This window comes from Arachis ipaensis, chromosome B07 (assembly GCF_000816755.2).
Source record: "Arachis ipaensis cultivar K30076 chromosome B07, Araip1.1, whole genome shotgun sequence".
In the NCBI taxonomy this organism is placed as follows: Eukaryota; Viridiplantae; Streptophyta; class Magnoliopsida; order Fabales; family Fabaceae; genus Arachis; species Arachis ipaensis.
The window spans coordinates 99,522,544-99,546,711 of NC_029791.2; the positions used below are offsets into that span (position 1 = coordinate 99,522,544).

Genomic DNA, 24,168 nt, shown 5'->3' on the forward strand with positions numbered 1-24,168 from the left:
AAGCCACGTTAACTCCCACGTTAACCTAGTTAACGTGGAAGCTAACGTGAAGAAACTAGGTGGTTGACAACGTTAGTGACATCAAACATTGTCACTAATGTTGGGATGAACACACACTATCCCCAAGAGGCCACGTTAACTCCTACGTTAACCTATTTAACGTGGAAGTTAACGTGGAGAAGAAAGGTTGTCGACAACGTTAGTGACACCAAACATTGTCACTAACGTTGGAAGGAGCCAACACAAGCCACAATGAGCCACGTTAACTCCCATGTTAACTTAGTTAACGTGGAAGCTAACGTGAGGAGAGGGATGATGAGCCAACGTTAGTGACATTCAACTTTGTCACTAACGTTGGAGATGGCTAGCACAGCCACGTTAGAAGCCACGTTAACCTAGTTAACGTGGACTCTAACGTGGGAGCTAAGGGGCACATTGGAACGTTAGTGCCAATGTTAAGTGTCACTAACGTTCTCGAAGGTTGGCAAGCCTACGTTAAAAGAGCCACGTTAACTAAGTTAACGTGGACTCTAACGTAGGGAAGGGGAAGGCTTCTCAACGTTATTGGGAAAGTTGAGACCCAATAACGTGCGCGAAGGACAAAGAGGCAACGTTAGTGGCAACGTTTGTGCCACTAACGTTGAGGTTAACGTGGCTCTTACTTGGGTGAGGAACGTTAGGGAAAAAGTTGAAAGTCACTAACGTTCTCGAACCCATATTTTCACTGAACGTTAACACCACTAACGTCCTGAGCTAAAGTCTCTGCCCACTTCACACTTTCTCTCTGCAAGTAAAGCCAAGCCCAATGAAGAAGATAACTGCTTCAAACTCAAGATCCAAAGGCCCAGACCCAAGACTTGAAGAACCAACTAGAAGAGTAGAAGAGTAGTATATATAGAAGTAGCTTTGAATTATTTGGAGAATGGGAAATTATAGGGAGCCTCTGGGCATAGAACTACTCTCTGTATTTACTTTCTCTACACTTCTAGTATCATCATGTATTCTCCATCTTCGTTTTCATTTTCCAGAGCTATGAACAACTAAACCCCTTTCATTGGGTTAGGGAGCTCTGTTGTAATTTGATGGATCAATACTAGTTTTCACTATTCTTCTTCTCTATTTTCTCTTGATTTTACTTGAAAGCTTTCGATCTTCATCCAATTAGGTAGTTATCTTGGAAAACAAGCTATTCATACTTGGATCTCTTCTGAACCTTGAAAGAGGAATGAAGAGATCATGCTAGAAATGCTTTCTCATGCTGGACCAAATTGGGTTTGGATGGATATGTGACTATAATCCTCTCAACACTTGATTTGGGAAATGCATGTGGTATAATCAGTGACCATACTTCATCTCTTCTCATGAGCAATTGACCAAGAAATTGGCTATTGATCAAGATTTGAGAGATTAAATTACAAGAAATTGTAATTCGATCATTTAAGATTGCCAAGGAGATCAATGAGTGCATTGATTGAGGAAGAGATGAAAATGAAATTGATCCGGAGAATGAAACATCTCCTAAGCCCAATGAACCCCCCATTTCTGATCTTACCCATTCTCTTTAATTTCTGTTACTTACTTTTATGAGCAATTCCCCATTCCCATTTACAATTCTGCAATTTATTTTTAGTCATTTACTTTCAGTTCTTTAATTCTAGCATTTACTTTTTCTGTCATTTACCTTCCCGCCATTTTATTTTCTGCAATTCTAAACTCAAATACTGGATTCGCTCAACTAGAACATTCCTCTAATTAAAGTTGCTTGATCAATCAATCCTTGTGGGATTCGACCTCACTCTATTGTGAGTTTTTACTTGATGACAAATTCGGTACACTTGCCGAAGGAAATTTGTTATGAGACAAGTTTTCCATGCTTCAGTAATGCACACAAGAATGGGGATAAGTGGTTAGAAGATATAACCGCACAATAAGGCTCAAAACTCACATGCTTGTGTTCTCAGCTCAAACACCATGTTCCAAAATACATTCTTCAAGCAAGTTATCTTAAGAAAAATTTTTTCAAAATTGGTAGGGTACCCTGAAAATACAGTTTCTTGGAAAAGAAGTCATCACCCTAACCAAGTAGTCCTATCAAGAAAAACTAACTAAACATGCGATGTCCTAATTAACAAAACAAAAGAGAACTAAAATCCATAGATGTTGAAAAGAGGGGATTATTACCCTCAGAGATCGGTCGAACGACCTCCCACACTTAAGAATTAGCACGGTCCTCCGTGCTACTAGCAAGGTGCAAGGGGTGGTCGGGCTTGGAACTTCCACTATCCCATTCGCGAATGCTCTCTTCACTTAGGCACGAGGTGGATGTGGAGATCTCCGGTTCTTCCATAGAAGGAGTCACACAACTCAGAAGCTTCTTTATGTAAGCATACCGGCGTTGGTTCTGCCGTTCAAATCTATTTATCTTCTTGTGGAGGTCTTCAAGCCATTGGTGGAAAGATCCTTGTGATGTAGAAGAAGTGGTAGGAAAAACTGAGGGAACAGCTATATCAAGGGTTTTGTGTTCCACCGGAGGCTTGAGATATTTTCCGGTTGGGACGACGTCGCCCTCTACCGGAATCATCGCTTTCCGATCCTTAGTCTCCTGGGGAACACCATCAGTAGCAACTAACTCCATCACCAATGCTGGGAAAGGTAGGTTACCCTTGGCATGAACACGACCCATGGCTTGGTGGATGAGGTAAGCAATGTTAACCGGCCGCTCTGTGAGTATACACCAAACTAGCAAGGCAAGGTCCACGGTGATCAAGGTCTCATGAGTGCTGGGAATCACGTAATGAGATAAGATTTAGGTCCATGCTCGAGCCTCTACAGTCAGATAACGCACAAGAATGTCCTTAGGTCGAGGCCTGAGATGCCCTCCGATCCAAAATGTATCTGGTTCGGCAATAACCTGGTGGACCGCGTCCCAATCAAAAGTAAAATTGAACTCATTATGCTAGCGGAGGGCCTCTTGGTAACCATCTACCTCATCCGGTACGGGTGGGACTCGGAGTACTTCTTTAATAGCTTTCTCAGAAACTGGAACTTGCTTTCGGCACATGAAAACAGTCTAAAGAGAAGGTGAGAAGTAATTGGTGTAGAACTCTACCACCCACGAGAGATTGGCTTCTTGTGGTCTTCTCATGAGAAAGCCCCATCCTTGTCGCTCAATGCAAGGTATGACAAACTGAACCATATGACCCAGAGGGTGAAGAAGGGGTTCAGAATGATAATTCCGTGCAATCACGATGGGGAACATGAGTTCGCAATAGCGGTTGGGAAACCTAGTGGAATCTCTCGTAGGGTTGTCCTTCTCTTAGTCATCAATTTTAATGATGCTTCGCGCCTTATTGGGGAGAGGCTTGGCCTTGGACGCGTGGTACGCTTTGGCGATGGCTTTTTGAGGTGCCCTTTTGGGAGGCGACTTCTTCTGTGCATTTTCCTTGTCCCTTTTGATGGCCATCTAAAAAAAGGAGAGGAAAGAGAAGACATTAAACTCAAAGAGACCACACTCAAATTATAACATGCTAGTGAGAAACAATGCCACAAAAGAATAGGTATCTTGAAAATATGACAGCTGCAACATGCAAGCAAGACAACCATTGAAATATGGAGCAATGCACTAGCATGGGATGCAAGAGTGAAAAAGACATGCAAGTAAGGCATGAGAAGAAATTACTCAAGCATTGCTAACAACCCCAAGTGACATATGCAAGAAAGATAAAACGCGCAAGAAAATCAATTACCCAATCTAACTCCAAAACAATAAAGCATGCAAAAGGAATAAAGTGGAGTTAGAGAGGGGTGAAATACAATTCTTGCACTATGACCTAAGGGAGCAAGTCATAGGTATGAACATATGAGTGGTAAAGATGGAGTGCAATGAGCTCAATGTACAATAAGAAGGCAAGTGTATTGATAGAAGAGCACCAATTTGAAAGCATAGTGTCAAAATTGACTAAAATTATGATAGGTGCAATTCAACAAACACTTGGTGTGAAACACCCAAACCATAAGCACATTGAGTAAATGCAAAAGTGAAATACCTCAAAATGATATACCCAACATCAAATCAACATCACATAAGCACAAAGGAATCAAAAGATAACAAACCAACCCATCAAGGCAAGAGGTAACTCAAATTTCAACATCTATAGAAAATGGCAAAGAAAAAAAAAGAAGAAAGCAAATAAAAAAGAGCAAATTTAACAAAGTGCAACTAAGAGAAATAAGAGAAAGTAAATACATGCAATTAAGAAAGAAAGGCATAAAGTAAAGACAAAGAGAATGGAAAAGAATATGACCTTGAAAGGAAAAGAGAAGATAGGGTGCAAGTAAGAGAAAGGGAAGGAGGGGAGAGAGAAGAGAAGGGAAGGAGGAGAGAGAAAGTGAGGACCACCGGAGGTGGTAGTCATCGGTGGTGGTGGGCGAGAGAAGTGGTGAAGAGGGAAAGGAAAAGAGGAGAGGAGAAGAGGAAGAAGAGAGTGGAAAAGGGGGTGAGAAAGAAGAATTTGAAACACGGCGCGCTGGTGTATTATCTGCGTTCGAGGACCGATGCGCGCGCACACGCTATGCGTACGCGTGGAATGAAGAAAAGCAGAGGGGCGCGCGAGCGCCACCCACACGTACGCGTGGGTAGGAAAACAGGCAAGGGACGCGTACGCGTCATAGCGCGCGCACGCGTGAATATAACTGCGCGTTTTACGCAGTGCTTGCGCAATGCTCACGTAAATCTTGGGTGTAATGTACTGGGGGATGCATGTAAGGCGACCCACGCGCACGCGTCATGTGTGCGCACGCGTGGGTGGGCAAGAGGCGAAACAACGCATGAGCATCCCATACGCGCACGCGTGACTAGGAGTTGTGCGTTGTGCGCAGTGCTTGCGTAATTTTACAAAATATTCACGTTGCAAGTATAGCTCTCGACCGACAAATAATCCTCGAATCAAATTTTAAAGAATTGATTGTCACAAAGTTCAACCCCAATAAAAGTAACCGAAGTATTCAAACCTCGGGTCATCTCACAAGGAATAGGCAAACATGTGCATCAACATAGGTTAGAATTCCGGGGTTGGAAGTCATGATAAGGGAATTAAACTAATAGACTTAACAAGCAAGAAATCTTAAAGTGCAAGAAACTAAATCAAGTAACTAAATCAAGAGAACATATGATCTACCTCTACTCTAGAATTAAGCAATTAACTAAAATGATAACTAAACAAATGAGATTTTTTATTTTCAAATGTGAATAATAAAAGGAACTCTTGGCTAAGCGTAGGAATTGGGGTCACCATCCTTGTCTACAACTATAAATTTCTAATTATGAGGAACCAAACTCACTAAGTCTACCTTCAAGAGCCTTAAGTACATAATATCTACTCCTAAGCTTGAGGTACGTCAAGTGGCTTAGTCAATCTCAACCCATAAGTCCTAACCAATCTACTAATTAGATTAGTAGTGGCTTAGTGTCAATGGATGTCAACTTGACCACAAGGGTTCTCCAATCAACAATCCAATAAGACCCAATGACTCAAGGTCACCCAATTCTCATAGCTTAAGCCAAGAGTAAAGAGAACTACTCCATAATCAAAGGAAACATTTCATCAAACACATGGGGTGCATTAACAAAAGACATATTCAAATTGCAATTAAATTGGAAATTGAAAGTACCCATTAATAACAATTATCAATATAAAACTACTCAATTAACACTATTAATCATAGAAAACATCAATGTAACTTTAACAATTCAAGATCCACAAGGTTCACAAGATGAATAGAAAATGGAAAATAACAAGGAAACATAAATCTAACACAAGATCTCAACAAATTATACTAGGGAATTCAAATTAAGTAATCAAAACTAGAAATCAACAAAACCCAATTCAGAATTCAACAAGGGAAGATCAAATCAAACTAGATCTAGAGAGGAATAAGAGTTCCTCTCTCTAGAAGAACAAATACCAAAAACTAGCAAAAATTGTGTCTAAGTGTGTAATGGATGATCCCCCCCCTTTCCCTCTAGAGTTCCTGGGTCTTTTCCATGTTGAACCAGCTTGAATTTGGGCCTATTGAGTCTCAGAAATCGCCAGGCATGATTTCTTTAATGAAGTCACGTGCAGCTCGTCACGTGTACACGTCATGCACGCGTGCGCGTCATCTGAATTTCGTGATCCACGCGTACGCAGCAAGCACGCGTGCTCGTCGATGGAGATTTCACCAATCCACGCAGATGCGCCACTCTTCGCACACCATACCCAGCTTCCTACACCCACGCGTGCGCGTAAGGTGTGCGTGCGCGTCGCAGCTGATTTTCCAAAATCCAATTCTTCATGTTCCTTCTACTTGTGCATGCTTTCTTTCTCTCTTCTAGGCCATTCTTGCCCTGTAAACTCTGAAATCACTCAACAAACATATTACGGCATCGAATGGTAATAAAAGAGGATCAAAATATGGTAATTTTGAGGCAAAAGAAACATGTTTTCCATCATTAAGCAATATTAGGAAGAGAACACAAAACCATGCAATTCTTGTGAATAAGTGTAGAAAATATTGACAAAGTCCCCCAAATTTTACACAATATAAACTGAAAAATTTGGGTTTATCAGTGCCCAGCCACCAATAACTTTCATTTTCCATATGGAATGATAGGCCCAACCTTAATGGACATTTCTGCCTTGACCGGTTTACCAGTCGATGGTGAATTCATGTCATGGTCAACTGACTACCCTAAAGATGATTTCAACATCAATTTCGATGTGAACTCCATCTTAAACTTTATTCAAAACAACATAGGTTCTGACGATTACTTGTCCTTTCTCTTACTTTGGCTCAACTCTTTCATTTTTTGTTCCAAGTCAGTCTAAATTCAAAACAACAATTACTTGTCCTTGGCCATTATGCTCCATCATAAAAAAATACTTATTGACCTTCCTGCTTTGATCCTGAGCCAACGTTTTGAAATTCTTTCTTTAATTATTGGTGAAATTCGTCAAGGGAATCCTTCAATCAACCCATTTGGCCCTCTTTGGGTTGTAAATTTATTTCTCAAAGCTATTCTAGAGCCTCGACTCTCAGTTTCAGCATCGAAAATTCCCAACACTCCTATTGATGGCATTCGTCTTTCCCAACTTTCCTGGACAAAACCAAAAACTATGTTCCTCATTGGTGCCTTTCAACACTTTATTAAAACCTTATTCGATATTAAAAAGGACAACAATATCTTGTATTTTCCAAATTCATTCTCATTTTGATCTAGTTCCATTTCATGTCTAAATTCTTTCACCAGTTCTTAACCAGTAAATCAAAAAATCAATCGATGACATGTGGGCTAGGATCTTAACTCCCCAAATCCTTCTTGTTGGCTTACTGCAAGAATCGACTTGGGCTCTCAAAAGGAAACTAGTTGTTTATTCGCCATAGTATGTGGCTCGATAGTTTGGTTTAGCCCAAGCCTTGTCTTGTCCTTTGTCTCTCGACCTTAAAACTCAAAAGGTTTATTTCGAGGTGTCAAAGACACAAGAATTTGATAAAATGTTGGAAATGAATCACTAGAGGATGTCAACTCAATACCACCATCTTAACATCACACATTGCTTCTTATCAACTCCTAACTTTCAAAAATGGTGGTCAAACTATTTCTTTTCTCATTGCACTTCTGTCGATCAAGCACTCTCAAACTTGGTCTTTTCCCTCACAAAAGTAGCATAAAAAGAACCAGAGGTAAGCAAAAGAAATCTTCTATTAACTTTCCAATATTTTTTTCAACATTTCTTACCGTATTTTCTCAATGTCCTTAGTTACTCGACACACACCTATCACTCGGATTGCTACTGGTCCTCAACCAGTTGGAAAAATCTTAAATATTAACAAAGCCATAATATCACCAGAGAATATCCCATAGATCGAAAATCAAAGCAAAGGAGGGTCAATCACTACTGCAAAGAAGCATGGACCCATTGATGTCATAACGAGAACTGAAACACCAAAGCTTAAAAAGACTTGACCTACCACATCGAAGGTGTATATTTGATAGCTTCTATCATAATTTTATAACTCTTCCTCACTTGTAATTTTTGATATAATGCAGTCGAAACAAACTAAAAAAGAGGCTTCTTCTCAAGTTGCGAATATCAATGATCCTTTTGATCAAGAAATAGATTTATCAATTTCTGCTGAAACAGAATTTCTTCAGCTTGTTCAACCTACTTCGACTGTTATTTTAGCCACCTCTGTTTTGACTCAGCATCCAACGGCTTATGCTTCAATTTCTCCTTCATTGGTACTTTTTTTATTTAGTCTTTCTATTAAGTTTCTTTTGACTACCCCTTGATCTTGTTTTTATTTCCTATATTCTTGACACAGAAATTCGTCGCCAAAGACATTACCTCCATACCATCGACACAGAAAGTCGTTGACCACATTCCTTCTCTAGGAACTAGAGATTTACATTATGAGGATTTCAACTTCGACCTAGAAAATCTCTTGACCGAAGCTCGGCGGGTCTATTCCTCTAAAGGAACAGTCGCAATGTCTCTTACCCAGGGTCGAAAACAACACACCGGCTCCAGAAGTGTCAACCAAAAAAGGAGAAATTCCAGAAAAATCTACTCTACTTGTGGCCATAAGTGATTGATGGGGCAAAAATTAGCCAATTAAGAATTTTTTTTATAAGAACAGCGTTGCAAGTACAGTTCTTAACCAACAAAAATCCGCTTATCAATTTAGAAAGAGTTGTCACAAAATTAGAATGAAAATACTGGGAGTCAGAATCCCAAGTCGTCTCCCAACGAGTTGACAAAAGAGTGTTATTTTATTAGTCAGGATTTTTCCAAGGAATTTTAAGAGTTGAAGAATAGAAAATTAAATGATGGTAAATTAAAGCAATGTAAATTAAAAGAGATTTATATATTCAAAATAAAAAGCCTTGACCGGGGGAAGATTAATTGGAAGTTCTATCTTTGTTGGATTTTCCCAAGTGGAATAGCAAGAGGTTGTTGTTTTCACTTAGTTAACCCTTACTAAATAAAGGAAAGTCAAGTGATTGAGCTAACTCTTATTCGCAAGTCCTAATCCTCTCCTTATGGAAGGATTAGCATTAGTAAATAGAGAGTTAGCCAACGACTTCCAATTGAACTAATTACTTGAGTATTCCAACTCAAGGGTCTCTTTTTAATCAACCCCCAAGTCAAGTTGGGAGTCTACTCCATTGACATGAATGTAACTTTCACAGAAATATAAGAAGAAGACATGATAACAATAACTGAAAATTAATTAAAGATAAAAGTAGTTCGTTACATTAATAAATCCCAAAATCATAACATACCTATCTGAACAGGCTTAATAGGTAATCAAAAGAGTAAAGGAATAAAAAATAAACTAGAATAATGAAACTTCAACGGAGGTAGTGACTCTTCTCAATATCCAAAGCAAAAGCATAAACTATAAAAACTATGAGTGTGTAGAAAACCTAGAGGAAGAGTGATTTCTCTCTAAGATTCCAATCTAAAACTAAAAACTATGCGAATGAGAATGTGTGTTGAGTCTCTGCTTGTCCCCTGGCTCTAGTCTGTATTTCTGGGCCGAAAATTGGGTCTAAACTCAGCCCAAAATCGCCCCCAGCATTTTCTGCGATTTCTGCAGGTAGCGCATGTCACGCGTACGCGTCGCTGGTCATTTTAGCGTATCACGCGTATGGGTCAGTCATGCGCACGCGTCGCCATGCAAACTCCAATTCACGCACACGCGTGAGCCATGCGTGCGCATCACTTCTCGCTAGTTGTCTCCTTTATTTCTTGTGCTCCTTCTATTTTTGCCAGTTTCCTCTCCATCCTCTAAGCCATTCCTTCCCTATAAAACCTGAAAACACTTAACACACAGATCATGGCATCGAATGGTATAAAGGGGAATTAAAAACATACAATTTAAAGGCTCAGGAAGCAAGTTTTCAATTATAGAACAAAACTAGGAAGAAATTGTAAAACCATGCAATTTGTATGTATAAGTGTGCAAGGACTTGATAAAACCACTCAATTGAGTACAAGATAAACCATAAAATAGTGGTTTATCAGTGATCCTCAAGTAATTAATAACATCAATATTATTCTTGACTTCTTAAATCTTTCTATTAAGGATAGTAATAATAACATTTTAATGACTCAAATGGTCGATGCTCTTGCATTTCTCAAGCAACACCTATTCTACGACATATATTCTGCTCTTGATTCATTTAGTGAAGTCGTTTCTTCCCATTTTACCAGAATACATGATGCCGACCGATCAAGAGCTGAACAAAACACTTGAGGCCCTGGTCAATTGTGATACACAACTAGCCAAATATAACACGACTAAATCCCAAGTCATTGAAGTCTTATCAGAAGGTTGAACAAAAGAACAACAAATGGTGTCTAAGATTGTAACTTTAGAAAAAGAATTAGCTGACTTAAGATCAGGGAGAGACAAAATTGCATCTACCAATGCTGCCCTTTCTCTTTGATTGGAAATGATTGAGAAAGCTTATGCTTCCAAGCTCTCAAGTCAAGATGCTTTAATCGAAGCCGTTACTCAAGCCACTAATGCTCAGGAAGTAGCACAAGAATCTTCAACCTTGAACCAATGCCAACAGGATTTGAAACTCATGTTAAAAATCTTGTTATAGTTATCTTCACTTTGTTTAGTATTTTTAACTTTTCTCTATTCTGTTAACAATGACATCTGTTGAGACACTCCTTTTTCATATGCGTAATTTGACTATTATTCGTATCTCATTCACATGCATCCCCATTAACAACTCCCATTTCAAAATATCGACAACTCCTTCGACTCTAAAGAAGTCTCGCTTTTACCCTTATTTTTTAACACGTGTTACCTTAATGTTTAGCAACTGACGTGCTCTTCACATGCTTCTTTTCAAATTTTGAAAATTTAAAAATTGGTTATGAGAAAAATGAAATGGTTCGTGCATTTCTCGGAATATTAACATTTTTAATGGGCTCTAATAGGTTTTTTATTGATTCAAAATATTTTTTATAATCCCAAACCCTCATCATTGTTTAATACTTTCATCAACATTTCCAGAAGTTCATCTTTCTCGAGATTTGTACTTTCCTTGCAAACCTTTCACCTTCTAAAACCCCATTACCATGGCTACTCAATCTGATCTTAATTCTAATAGCACTCCAACCGTGACGGCTGCCTTATCTTCATCTACCACTATAGCTGCCACAATTATCACTAACATCCCTGTTACTGCTTCTATTGTAGGGAAGACTATGGTGTCTGCTTCTCTTTCAACTACCGAAACTACTAGCGCTACTCCAGTTGGGACTTCTATCACTCCTGCTTCCTCATCCCAAGAATGTGATGAAGATGTTCCTATTGAAGGTCCTCCACCTTTAGTGGCTAGCATGTCACAATTCTAGAACGATGATGGGACTTTAAGAGCACCCAACTCTGATGGCGAAACTACCGCCTTATGGCGTAGCCAGATACTTCTTCCATTCTAAGTTTCTAATATCACATATTCATTTATAGGTCCAATTTCTACCTTAGAACAAGTCAAGTCAATCTGTTCTTTCTTTCCATCTCCCCTTGAACACCTTCCTTTGATTTTTTTTGTAAATATGTCAAAGCCATAAGCTTTGCAAATCGAGTCTTTAAGACCGCACCCGAAAAGAATCGAGTTCATTATTCTCGACCTAGATGTCAAGACTTTCTCCCACTTATAAGTCTCTTTGGAAGTCTTTAGGTATAGTATCTGTTCTTCGACTATCCACGTATGACCTCTCTTATACTGCTCCTATGCTCGGAGCTAGTTTATACTTTTAGTGTCCAGCCACAAATAACTTTCACTTTCCTTATGGGATGATAGGACCAACTCTTCTCGAGATCACCGTTTTGACTGGTGTATCTCCTGCTGGAGAAGATGTCTGCTGGACAACTCCATACCCTGAGGATGCTTTCGACATCAATTTTGACTCGACTTTTGTATCGGGCTTTATTCAGAACAACATGGGTGTCGAGGATGACCCAGTTACCGATAGTGAACATGTCACTTTCTTCCTCTTATGGCTCAATGCATTCATTTTTTGTCCAAATCAATCCAGATTCAAAAAAGCAACTACCTTCTACTAGCCATCATCCTTCACGACAAGAAGTATATCAATGTTCCCTCTCTTATTTTGTGCCAACTATATGAAACACTATCTTTGGTAGTTAGCGAAATTCGACGAGGACAATCATCGATCAATCCTTTTGGACCTCTTTGGATCGTTAATTTATGGCTTAAGTCAGTATTTGAACCTCAACTCACTACCCCTTCTGAGTTTCCAAAATCTCCACTTAATGGTATTTAACTATCTACTTTTTCATGGTCAGAAGCAAAAGGCATGTCATCTGTCGATGCTTTTCATCATATCATAAAACTTTTCCTCAATATCAAAAGCGACAACAATCTAAATTATCTTCCCAATCCTTTAGCCTGTCAAAAAAGCGATTCAGGATACATTCACTCTCTTAAATGTCTCAAGCCCAAAAACCAAGAATCTCTTGATGAAATGTGGACAAAAGGCCTTTCTTCACAAATATTTCCCGTAGGACTTCCTCATGAATCTATTGTAGCTCTAAAAAAGAAACTTGTCACCTACTCTCTGCAGTATGTGTCGAGGCAATTTGGCCTTGCACAAGCACTTCCTTCCCCACTCTCTCTTGATCCTGGGGCTCAGATGATTCATATGAAGTGTTAAATTTGAAAGAACTCGACAAGGTTTTGGACATGAATTATGAACGAGTGACTATTCATTACAACAAATTCGATCTTAAATTCTGCTTTATTTCAACCCCTGATTTTCACAAATGATGGTCAAAATATTATGCTATTCATTGCCCTTCAGTCGAACAAGCTCTTTCTAACTTGGTTCTTCCTTCTGCACAGACTGTTACTGTGTTGAAAAAAACCAAAGGTGAGGACATCAAAGAAATTATTGCCTTTGAAAAATATTACAAAGTAAAGTAGCATTTTCAGAACGTGAGGTATGTTTTCATTGAGGCCAAAGAGGTATAGGAAAAGAAAAAAGAAGCACACTTCCATAAATGTCTCAATCGCTATTTTAAAGCTTTGAGTCAGATCCTTTTATATAGAAAAAGAATTTTATGAAAAAATTACAATTTCCTCCTTTTCTTAACGCCCAATTCGGCCTAGCTGATCGACTACCCAATCCTTCTAAGGATCCTTAGGAGTAGATTATCGATTCCGAAGAAAAGACCCTCATACTTTGGGCATAAAATCCATGGTTGAATGAGGATTGTTGGATATCCTCTAGGTACCATGCTTTCCTTGGTACTTAATAGGAAATTTTGAAGTCCTTACTTTTCTTATGCCTTTTACTTTTCCAGCCGCTCGACCGACAACCTTGACTGGCGTTGCTCCTGATCCCAAACCAGTCGAGTCGAAGAAAACTGAGAATCGGACAAAGAAAACATTCCTAGGAAATTGAAATCAAAAGAGGTCGAGGTCGAGGACGGTTGAGTGCAAGTGAGGCCACCCTTCCTTCAAAGAAACGTGGGGTCGTTGACATTCTTATAGTAGATAAACCTAGAAAAGTGCAAAAATCTGATCCGACTCCTCCAATCAAGGTACTTGTTGTACCTTTCATCTTTGATAGTCAATTAGACCACTTGCCTACTATATTAAACTATTCTTTCTTTTAGTCCAAGCCTATCACACGTAGCTCAAGGTCCCACGCTAAAACACAAAGCTACTTGGAGTCCGGTGTTGATCCATCTGGGGTCGAGGCTGAAGTAACTTAACCTCTAAAGGTTGCAGTTTCTTTGCCTTTTCTAAGTCCAATTCAACCTACGCCTTTGACTATGGCCTCCCAAGCTTCTACTGGTTCTCCAATGGTAATCTGCACATTCTTATTATCCTATACTTTATTTGTATTACATTTTCTTACGCAATGCTTCATCCTTTTTTAGGCAAGCTACATGCCTCTCGACTGATGTCGAAACTCATCAAGAGTCTGGTCCCATCTTGACATCAGCTGCAGTAACTTCGACTATTTTTCCTTCTAAAAATTCGGCTAATGGCAAATAAGATGAGTAACAGATGAGGATTTGCACCGGTTTGGATTTTTTCACTTAAAATAACTTCCGTTGCAAGTATACACCAAACCGACAACCCACTCCCACCATCAAATTTTAATTCAAAGATGTCACAATCAATACAAAATAACTGGAGTTTTAATTCCTGGGTCGTATTCCCTACGAGTTGCAATGAAATGCTCAATTATTGGCTCTGGGGATTTGAGGGTTTTGATTATAAGAGGCAAGAAATTAAAATGGCAAGTAATTGAATGGAAAGTAAGTAAAATCAATGAAAATGGAAATTAAATGGTAAAAAGAGCTCTTGGCAAGAATTGGGGACTTAAGGCTTCCTATCCTAGATATGGACCACAAACATAGTAATTGTGTAGAATTAATCCCAATTAGTCAATCCTAACATCGAGAATTAGTCAAAAGGGCATAATTGATCTCAATCAACAAGTCCTAGCCAACTCTATTAATGGGAGACTTAGAGTTAGTGGAATCCAAATCAACTAACAATCCTCATACAATGTAGAATGGACATCCACAACTCAAGTTCACCTAATTACCCAATTTTCCAACCAAGAGTGCGAAAAACTAGGCAAAAATCTAACCAAGCATTTTATCAAATACTTGGAAGGTATAAAAGAGAAGCATGGTAAAATAACAAGAGATAATAAAATCTACAACTAACAATTGCAAGAAAACTATAATAACAACTAAATTAAATAATAAAAAACATAAAACATGAATTGCATTAATTAAAATTAAAAGTAACAAAGTGTCATAAACATAAAGGAACAAAAGAAGGGAAATAACAAATAGAAGTAAAGAACAAAGGCGCAATAACAATAAATGGCAAGAAAAACTAAATGAAAACAAGAATTAAACCTAAATCTAAGAGAAATCTAACCTAATCTACCCTAATTATAAAGACAAGGGAGAGCTTCTCTCTCTAGAATATGACCTAAAGCATCGTTTCTAATCTACCCTAATTACTCTCCCCTTGACATGGAATGATGCCCCTTTGATATAGCATTCAATCCGCTTCAGAAAGTCCAAAACTGGGCTCTGGAGGCCCAAAAATTGCCCCCAGCATTTTCCTTTAAGTGAGTCACGTGCGCTGATTTGTGCGTACGTATAGATGTGTGCGTACGCACACGTGCTAAATTTTCCTCTTGTGCGTATGCACACATGGCTGTGTGCTTCTCCTTTGATTTCTTCATGTTTTCTCCCTATTGCATGCTTCTCCCCCACTCTCATCAAGCCATTCCAACCTATTATACCTGAAATCACTCATCAGAAACATCAAGACATCAAATAGAATGAAAGTGGAATAAAATTAGTTAAATTAAGCACAAAATAACATGTTTTCACAATTAAGCTCAATTTAGGGAGAGAACACAAAAGGATGCTATTTAGGTGAATAAATGTGGGTTTATATGATGAAATCCACTCAAATCAATCCAAAATTTATCGTCAAATATGGATTCATCAATTCCCCCACACTTAAACAATAGCATGTCCTCGTGCTAATCATAATCAAAGGAGAAGGATAAAAGGGCAAGCAATTTATTCAATGCAACTACCTATGTGCATGCAACTATGCAAAATGATATCTATCTATATCTATGCTATAGTTCCTATGGAGTTTGGTAAAAACAAATAAGAGAATTCCAATCAATCCAAAATAAATCCTTAAGGCTAAGGCAAGAAAATATAGCCATATAGCCAATGTCCAAAGATTTGATTTGAAGTTTTTAAAATTAATTTCAACAACTTGCAAGAAAATACAAGATAAGAGATGGAATCATAGAATTAAGCGATCGAACCCCTCACCGGATGTGTGTACACTCTAATCACTCAGTGTTTAGAGCTTAATCACTCAATTCTCCTTTAGTCATGTTTTCTAGAATTTGCTAGTCATCTAACAATCAACAAATACTTGATGCATGAATACAAATATCATAAGATCTTTGGAAGGTTGTAATGGGGTTAGGGTAAGGGTAGGATTAATATGGTTTGGACTAGTGGATTAGATCTTTGATTAGCTCAAGTATCCCACCTAATCCTATATCAACCTATTTACACACAAGAAAACACCTAACTCCCCATTCATTTCTTTTATCACATTCACCCATGCATCTTCTTTCTAATTCACACACATATGCATTCTTTATTTATATTCTTATTGTCATTTCTTTTCCTTTCTTTGCTTTTCTTTTTTTCTTTTTTCTTTCTTTTTTTTATAAATAAAGTATATACACCAAAATTTTTCTTTTATCATAAAAAAGAGATGCATATTTTAAGTGAAAAATGCGTGAGTGATTACCCATTTTTCCAAATTTTCTCAATGAATACCCAAAGTAAACTAACTACCAATGTGTCCTCCATAATTTTCCCCCACACTTGAATAATACATACTACTCAACCCAAGCTAATCAAAGATACAATTAATAGACATTAATGATTTTTCGCTTAGGGCAAAAGATGTGTTTAAAATTAGAACAAAAGAGATTTAAAAGGCTCAAAATTGGGTTACAATAGTAAATGTAAGGAGTTGGCCATATGGGTTAGTGATTTCAATTTGAAAAATGACCTCAATCATACTAAATGCATTCAAAACATCAAATATAGGACATAAAGATTCAAGCAAATCTAAGGTTACAATCATAAAAGAGTATAACACACAAGAACAAAATTTATGGTTGAAAAATGTGCAACCATCCAATTAAAGCTCAAATCTCACTAGGTGTTTTATTCAAGCTCATTTCTATGTTCCATAAGAAGAATACTTCAAGCAAGATGAAAAACAAATTTTCAAATTTAATCAACGGAACGCCCTAAAAGAGATTTCTTGAAAATTCCTTTATTATTTTTACTAAACTTATTTCCTATACTAGGTAACATGCAAATATAACTATAAGCAAACTAAGATATATACGAGCAAACTAAGCAAAGTGTAATGCAATGAAATACCAACAAATATTCACAAAAATATAACTATTAAAAACTAAAAAATAGTGCAAAGTGTTGAGAAAGAAAAATTTACGCCCTGAAAATTGCGGATCCTCTCCCACACTTAAACGTTGCACGGTCCTCCATGCACGCACACAATTCGAGGGTGGAGAGATGCGAGGCTCCACCTTCAGCTAGTAGGTATTAGGGCTTGGGTCGCTGTATAAAACAAACAAACAAGAATTGAGAAAAAGTCATAGTAATATGGTATGATAAAAGACAATGTGTGTATTTGAAGTGTGCACGGTTTAGAACACACATTGACCGGGTAAAAATAGAAACCACACAAGCAAAAGAAATAGCATGTGTTCCTCGACTAAGTGGCCAAGGTCGTAAGTAAAGATAAGTAAGAGCCAAGGTATAGATCAACCTAGGTAACCACAACTAAAGTGAATTGAATATCTGAGATATTGGATATTGAAGTTGTGCAAGTGAAAGCACAAGATTAATCTGGAAGCACAATAAACAATAACCAATCCAATAATGAGAAGAAGACTACTTATTCATCTTGAAACATAATGAAATAGTCACATGGTAAAGGCAGTTGTTGCAAAAAGTGACAAGTTTGATAACAATCAAGTCAAGTCACTCAAACAAATGCAAAGTATTAACAAGAAACAAGTACCGGTGATGTGATTAATTTCATATGAAAATCAGGATGAACAAGTAATTCAACTCAATTCACTAACGTAAAAGTGCACAATTCATGATTAAGTTTCCAAACAAGGATATAGTCATATGGTAGCTACAACATATGAATCAAACTCACAGTTCATTTAGGCAATCAAACAAAGACTAAATGCTCAGTGCACATATTCATCAAAAATTAAACCAAAATTTAAGCAAGAAGCAACCCAATCAACATCAAGCAAATACTTACAATTTATTCAATTAAGAAACAACTAAACTAAAACTAATATAATTACTAAAATGAAAATGAAAAGCAATTAAAACTAAGTAAAACCAGTAGAAAAACAAGAGAATAGCAAGAGAAAGGAGGGATGGAGGGGGTGAAAGTGTGTTAGGGCTTAATTTAAAGTGCAATAAAAATTTTGCTTAAAACAGCACTTGTGCAAACGCACAGACATGTGTGAACACGCACACAAGGTGAAAAATGGAAGGTGTGCACTCGCACAAGGGTGTGCGAACACTCTGAACAGAGAGGGAATTAAGAAGTGTGTGTACGCACAGGCATGTGCATACACAAAGAACACTCTCTTCTTTTTTTTTTTAGGGAAGGATCATGTGTGCGTGTGCACACAGGTCCGTGCGCACGCACAGGAACAAAATTGGGTAGGGGTTCATACGCACAGGGCGTGCCAGCGCTCCCATCAGAAGGAGTGCAGGTGAGTGTACGTATGCACAAGGAAGTGCATACGCATAAAGTGCGCAAAAAGAAGGTTGCGTGCGTACGCACAAGGACGTGCGCACGCACAAAGCGCAAAACAAAGAGAGATGCGCGCGCACAAGGCATGCGAGCACTCCCAACAGAGGGAATACAAGCTGGTGAGCGTACGCACAGTGGTGTGCGCACGCACAGAGCCCTGTTTTTCCAAAAATTTTTCTTCAAATTCTAAGGCACTAAGCCTTAACTTAACAAAAGCTCAACCCCAAAACATTCAAAAACCCATAAATTCATGATCCATACAGAAATTAACCTAACAGATCTCAAAATTAAACTAATTTTAAGCTAACTAAAATAAGCAAAATGCCATAAAGTCAAAATATAAACAAAAAGAAAGGAGTTAGAACAATGTTACCATGGTGGGGTGTCTCCCACCTAGCACTTTAGTTTATTATCATTAAGTTAAACTTATGGAGATCTCTAATCAAGGAGTTTCCAAGCTTTGATTGTACCAAGCCTTGATGGAGTTTCCAACAAGCTATGAACTCCCAAAATCAACCTTCTACACAAACAAAACCAAGCAAACAAACAAAAAGTAAAATATTCACATATTAACATATTCACAATAGCCAACAAATAGCACACATTGCAACTCCCTGGCAACGGCGCCAAAAATTTGATAGATGGGAATTTGCACCGGTTTGGATTTTTCCACTTAAAATAACTTTCGTTGTAAGTATAGAACAAACCGGCAACCCACTCCCACCATCAAATTTTAATTCAAAGATGTCACAATCAATACAAAATAATCGGGAGTTTTAATTCCCGTGTCATCTTCCCTAGGAGTTGCAATGAAATGCTCAATTATTGGCTATGGGGGATTTGAGGGTTTTGATTATAAGAGGCAGGAAATTAAAATGGCAAGTAATTAAATGAAAAGCAAGTAAAAGTAATGAAAATAGAAATTAAATGGTAAAAACAGCTCTTAGCAAGAATTGGGGACTTAAAGCTTCCTATCCTAGTTATAGACCACAAACATGGTAATTGTGTAGAATTAATCCAAATTAGTCAATCCTAACATCGAGAATTAGTCAAAATAGCATAATTAATCTCAATCCACAAGTCCTAGCACACTCTATTAATAGGAGGCTTAGAGTTAGTGGAAACCAAATCAACTAACAATCCTCACACAATGTACAATGGACATCTACAACTCAAGTTCACCTAATTACCTAATTTCCCAACCAAGAGTGTGAAAAACTAGGCAAAAATTCAACCAAGCATTTTATCAAACACTTGGAAGGTATAAAAGAGAAGCATGGTAAAATAACAAGAGATAATAAAATCTATAACTACCAATTGCAAGAAAACCATAATAACAACTAAATTAAACAATAAGAAACATAAAACATGAATTGCATTAATTAAAATTAAAAGTAACAAAATATCATAAACATAAAGGAACAAAAGAAGGGAAATAACAAATAGAAGTAAAGAACAAAGGTGCAATAACAATAAATGGCAAAGAAAACTAAATGAAAACAAGAGTTAAACCTAAATCTAAGAGAAATCTAACCTAATCTACCCTAAATCTAGAGAGAAGGGAGAGCTTCTCTCTCTAGAATATGACCTAAAGCATGTTTCTAATCTACCCTAATTGCTCTCCCCTTGACATGGAATGATGCCTGATGAGAGGACTTTTGCTAGTAGAGAAATTCACAAAATTAATCACGTTGTAAGTATAGTTTCTAAACCAAGCAATAATCCTTTCATAAAAAAGTTTTGGTTGTCACTTAAGCAAACTCAATAAAATTGTTAACCAAAGTATTGATTCCTCAGGTCGTCTCTCAAGGAATTGCAGGGAAGTGTGTTTATTATTGGTTATGGAAAAAGGTATATTTTTTGGGTTTTTGAAATAGGGAACAAGTAAATTAAATGGCAAGAAAAATAAATTAATAATTAGAAAAACTCTTGGCAAGGTATAAGAACTAGAAATCCCATCCTAGTTATCCTTATCAGGTGTGATGAGAATTGTTTATCGCTCCTACTTAGTTAACCCTTACTAAATAAAGGAAAGTCAAGTGGACCAATCAATTTGATCCTCAAGTCCTAGTCAACTCCTGTGGAAAGACTAACTTTAGAGCGATCCAAATCAATTAGTGAGAATTCCAATTTTCAATCAACTGCTGAGTCTGATAACTCAAGTGTCACTGATGAGCGGATAATTTATACACTTTTTGGCATTGTTTTTAGTATGTTTTTAGTAGAATCTAGTTACTCTTAGGGATGTTTTCATTAGTTTTTATGTTAAATTCACATTTCTAGACTTTACTATGAGTTTGTGCATTTTTCTGTGATTTCAGGTATTTTCTGACTGAAATTGAGGGACTTGAGCAAAAATCAGATTCAGAGGTTGAAGAAGGACTGCTGATGCTGTTGGATTCTGACCTCCCTGCACTCAAAATGGATTTTCTGGAGCTACAGAACTCAAAATGGCACGCTTCCAATTGCGTTGGAAAGTAAACATCCAGGGCTTTCCAGCAATATATAATAGTCCATACTTTGCCCAATTTTGGACGATGCAAACTGGCGTTCAACGCCAGCTCTCTGCCCAATTCTGGCGTCCAGCGCCAGAAACAAGTTGCAAAGTGGAGTTCAACGCCCAAACTGGCACAAAAGCTGGCGTTCAACTCCAAAAAGAGCCTCTGCACGTGGAACATTCAAGCTCAGCCCAAGCACACACCAAGTGGTCCCCGGAAGTGGATTTATGCATCAATTACTTACTTTTGTAAACCCTAATAACTAGTTTAGTATAAATAGGACTTTTTACTATTGTATTATACATCTTTGATCATTTGTATGCTATCTTAGATCACGTTTTGGGGGCTGGCCATTCGGCCATGCCTGGACCTTTCACTTATGTATTTTCAACGGTAGAGTTTCTACACTCCAGAGATTAAGGTGTGGAGCTCTGCTGTTCCTCAAAGATTAATGCAAAGTACTACTATTTTCTATTCAATTCAACTTATTCCGCTTCTAAGATATTCATTCGCACTTCAACCTGAATGTGATGAACGTAACAATCATCATCATTCCCCATGAACGCGTGCCTGACAACCACTTCCGTTCTACCTTCGATTGAATGATTATTTCTTAGATCTCTTAATCAGAATCTTCGTGGTGTAAGCTAGATTGATGGCGGCATTCATGAGAATCCGGAAAGTCTAAACCTTGTCTGTGGTATTCCGAGTAGGATTCTGGGATTGAATGACTATGACGAGCTTCAAACTCGCGATTGCTGGGCGTAGTGACAGACGCAAAAGGAGGGTGAATCCTATTCCAGCATGATCGAGAACCTCAGATGATTAGCCGTGGTGTGACAGAGCATTTGGACCATTTTCACAAGAGGATGGGATATAACCATTGACAACGGTGATGTCCTTGCATAAAGCCAGCCATGGAAAGGAGTAAGACTGATTGGATGAAGGCAGCGGGAAAGCAGAGCTTCAGAGGAACAAAAGCATCTCTACACGCTTATCTGAAATTCGCACCAATGAATTACATAAGTGTTTCTATCCTTCTTTTATTATTAAATTTCGAAAACTCCATAACTATTTTATATCCGCCTGTCTGAGATTTACAAGGTGACCATAGCTTGCTTCATACCAACAATCTCCGTGGGATCGACCCTTACTCACGTAAGGTTTATTACTTGGACGACCCAGCGCACTTGCTGGTCAGTTGTATCGAAGTTGTGACAAATTATGAATTTGAGATTAGAGCACCAAGTTTTTGGAGCCATTACCATAGTTCACAATTTCGTGCACCAAGTTTTTGGCGCTGTTGCCGGGGATTGTTCGAGTTTGGACAACTGACGGTTCATCTTGTTGCTCAGATTAGGTAATTTTCTTTTTGTTTTGTTTTCAAAAATTTTTCAAAAATCTTTCAAAAATTTCTCATCCGTTTTCGAAAAAAAAAATTTTAAAATAAAAATGTTTTCAAAAAAATAAAAATAAAAATATATTTTTTTTCTTCAGAATTTTTAAGAATGAATTCTAGTGTTTCATGAAGCATGTTGAAGCCTGGCTGGCTGTAGGGAATGTCAGGCGTGTCATGTCTGAGTTACATACTAAAGCTTGGCTGGCTATTAAGTCATGCCTGACCCTTTGATTGGAGCTTTAGACTAAAGAGCATAAGATTCCTGGAATTCATATTAAAAATTTTGGAATCCTTATTTTTCTTTTTCAATATGATTTTCGAAAAAATTAAAAGAAAATACAAAAAAAATCATAAAATCATAAAAAAAATCAAAAATATTTCATGTTTCTTGTTTGAGTCTTGAGTCAGATTTAAAGTTTGGTGTCAATTGCATGTTCATCTTGCATTTTTCGAAAAAAATCATGCATTCATAGTGTTCTTCATGATCTTCAAGTTGTTCTTGGTAAGTCTTCTTGTTTGATCTTGATGTTTTCATGTTTTGTGTCTTTTCTTGTTTTGCATTTTTGCATCCATAGAGTCTAAACATGAAAGATTTCTAAGTTTGGTGTCTTGCATGTTTTCTTTGCATATAAAAATTTTCAAAAAATAAGTTCTTAATGTTCATCTTGACATTCAAAGTGTTCTTGGTGTTCATCTTGATATTCATAGTGTTCTTGCATTCATCATATACTTTGATCCAAAATTCTCATGCATTGCATCATTTTGCATGTTTTTCTCTCTCATCATAAAAATTCAAAAAAAAAATATATCTTTCCCTTTTTGCCTCTTAAAATTTCGAAAATTAGATTTGACTTTTTCAAAAATTTTTAAAATCTAGTTGTTTTTATGAGTCAAATCAAATTTTCAATTTAAAAATCTTATCTTTTTCAAAATCTTTTTCAAAAATCAAGTCTTTTCCATTTTTCTTAGTTATTTTCAAAAATTCTAAAAATATTTTTCAAAAATCTTTTTCTTATTTTTTTATATCAAATTTTCGAAAATAACAATAACAATTAATGTTTTGATTCAAAATTTTCAAGTTTGTTACTTGCTTGTTAAGAAAGATTCAAACTTTGAGTTCTAGAATCATATCTTGTGATTTCTTGTGAATCAAGTCATTAATTGTGATTTTAAAAATCAAATCTTTTTCAAAACTAATTTCAATCATATCTTTTCAAAAATATTTTCTTATCTTATCTTTTTCAAAAATTTGATTTTAAAATATCTTCTCTAACTTTTTATCTTCTTATCTTTTCAAAATTGATTTTCAAATTTGTTTCAACTAACTAACTAACTTTTTGTTTATTTCTTATCTTTTTCAAAACTACCTAACTAACTCTCTCTCTCTCTCTAATTTTCGAAAATATCTCTCTCTTTTTCAAAAATTCTTTTTAATTAACTAATTATTTTAATTTTTTATTTTAATTTTCGAAAATTACTAACCTTTTTCAAAAACAATTTTCGAAAATCACTAACTCTTTTTCAAAAATAATTTTCGAAAATTCTCTCTCTCTCATCTCACATCTCTGCTCTCCTCACCCTTGTGCTTCTTTCCTTACATTACATTCTTTTCTTCTTCTTTTCTTCCACTCACACAGGGACCTCTATACTGTGGTATAAAGGATCCCTATTATTATTATTATTATTTCTGTGCCCTCTTCTTTGTCATATGAGCCGGAACAAGGACAAGAATATTCTTGTTGAAGCAGATCCAGAACCTGAAAGGACTCTGAAGAGGAAACTAA

The 24,168-nt window shown here is 37.1% G+C and overlaps 1 long non-coding RNA gene across 1 annotated transcript; it reads right to left on the reverse strand.

The window, feature by feature from the left end:
- On the reverse strand, positions 7,539 to 19,361 carry LOC110264687. The gene is made up of 3 exons (XR_002350859.1): positions 19,212 to 19,361; positions 8,611 to 8,614; positions 7,539 to 7,550 (listed from the first exon to the last, which is right to left on the reverse strand). It is a non-coding gene; the product is annotated as an uncharacterized LOC110264687 (long non-coding RNA).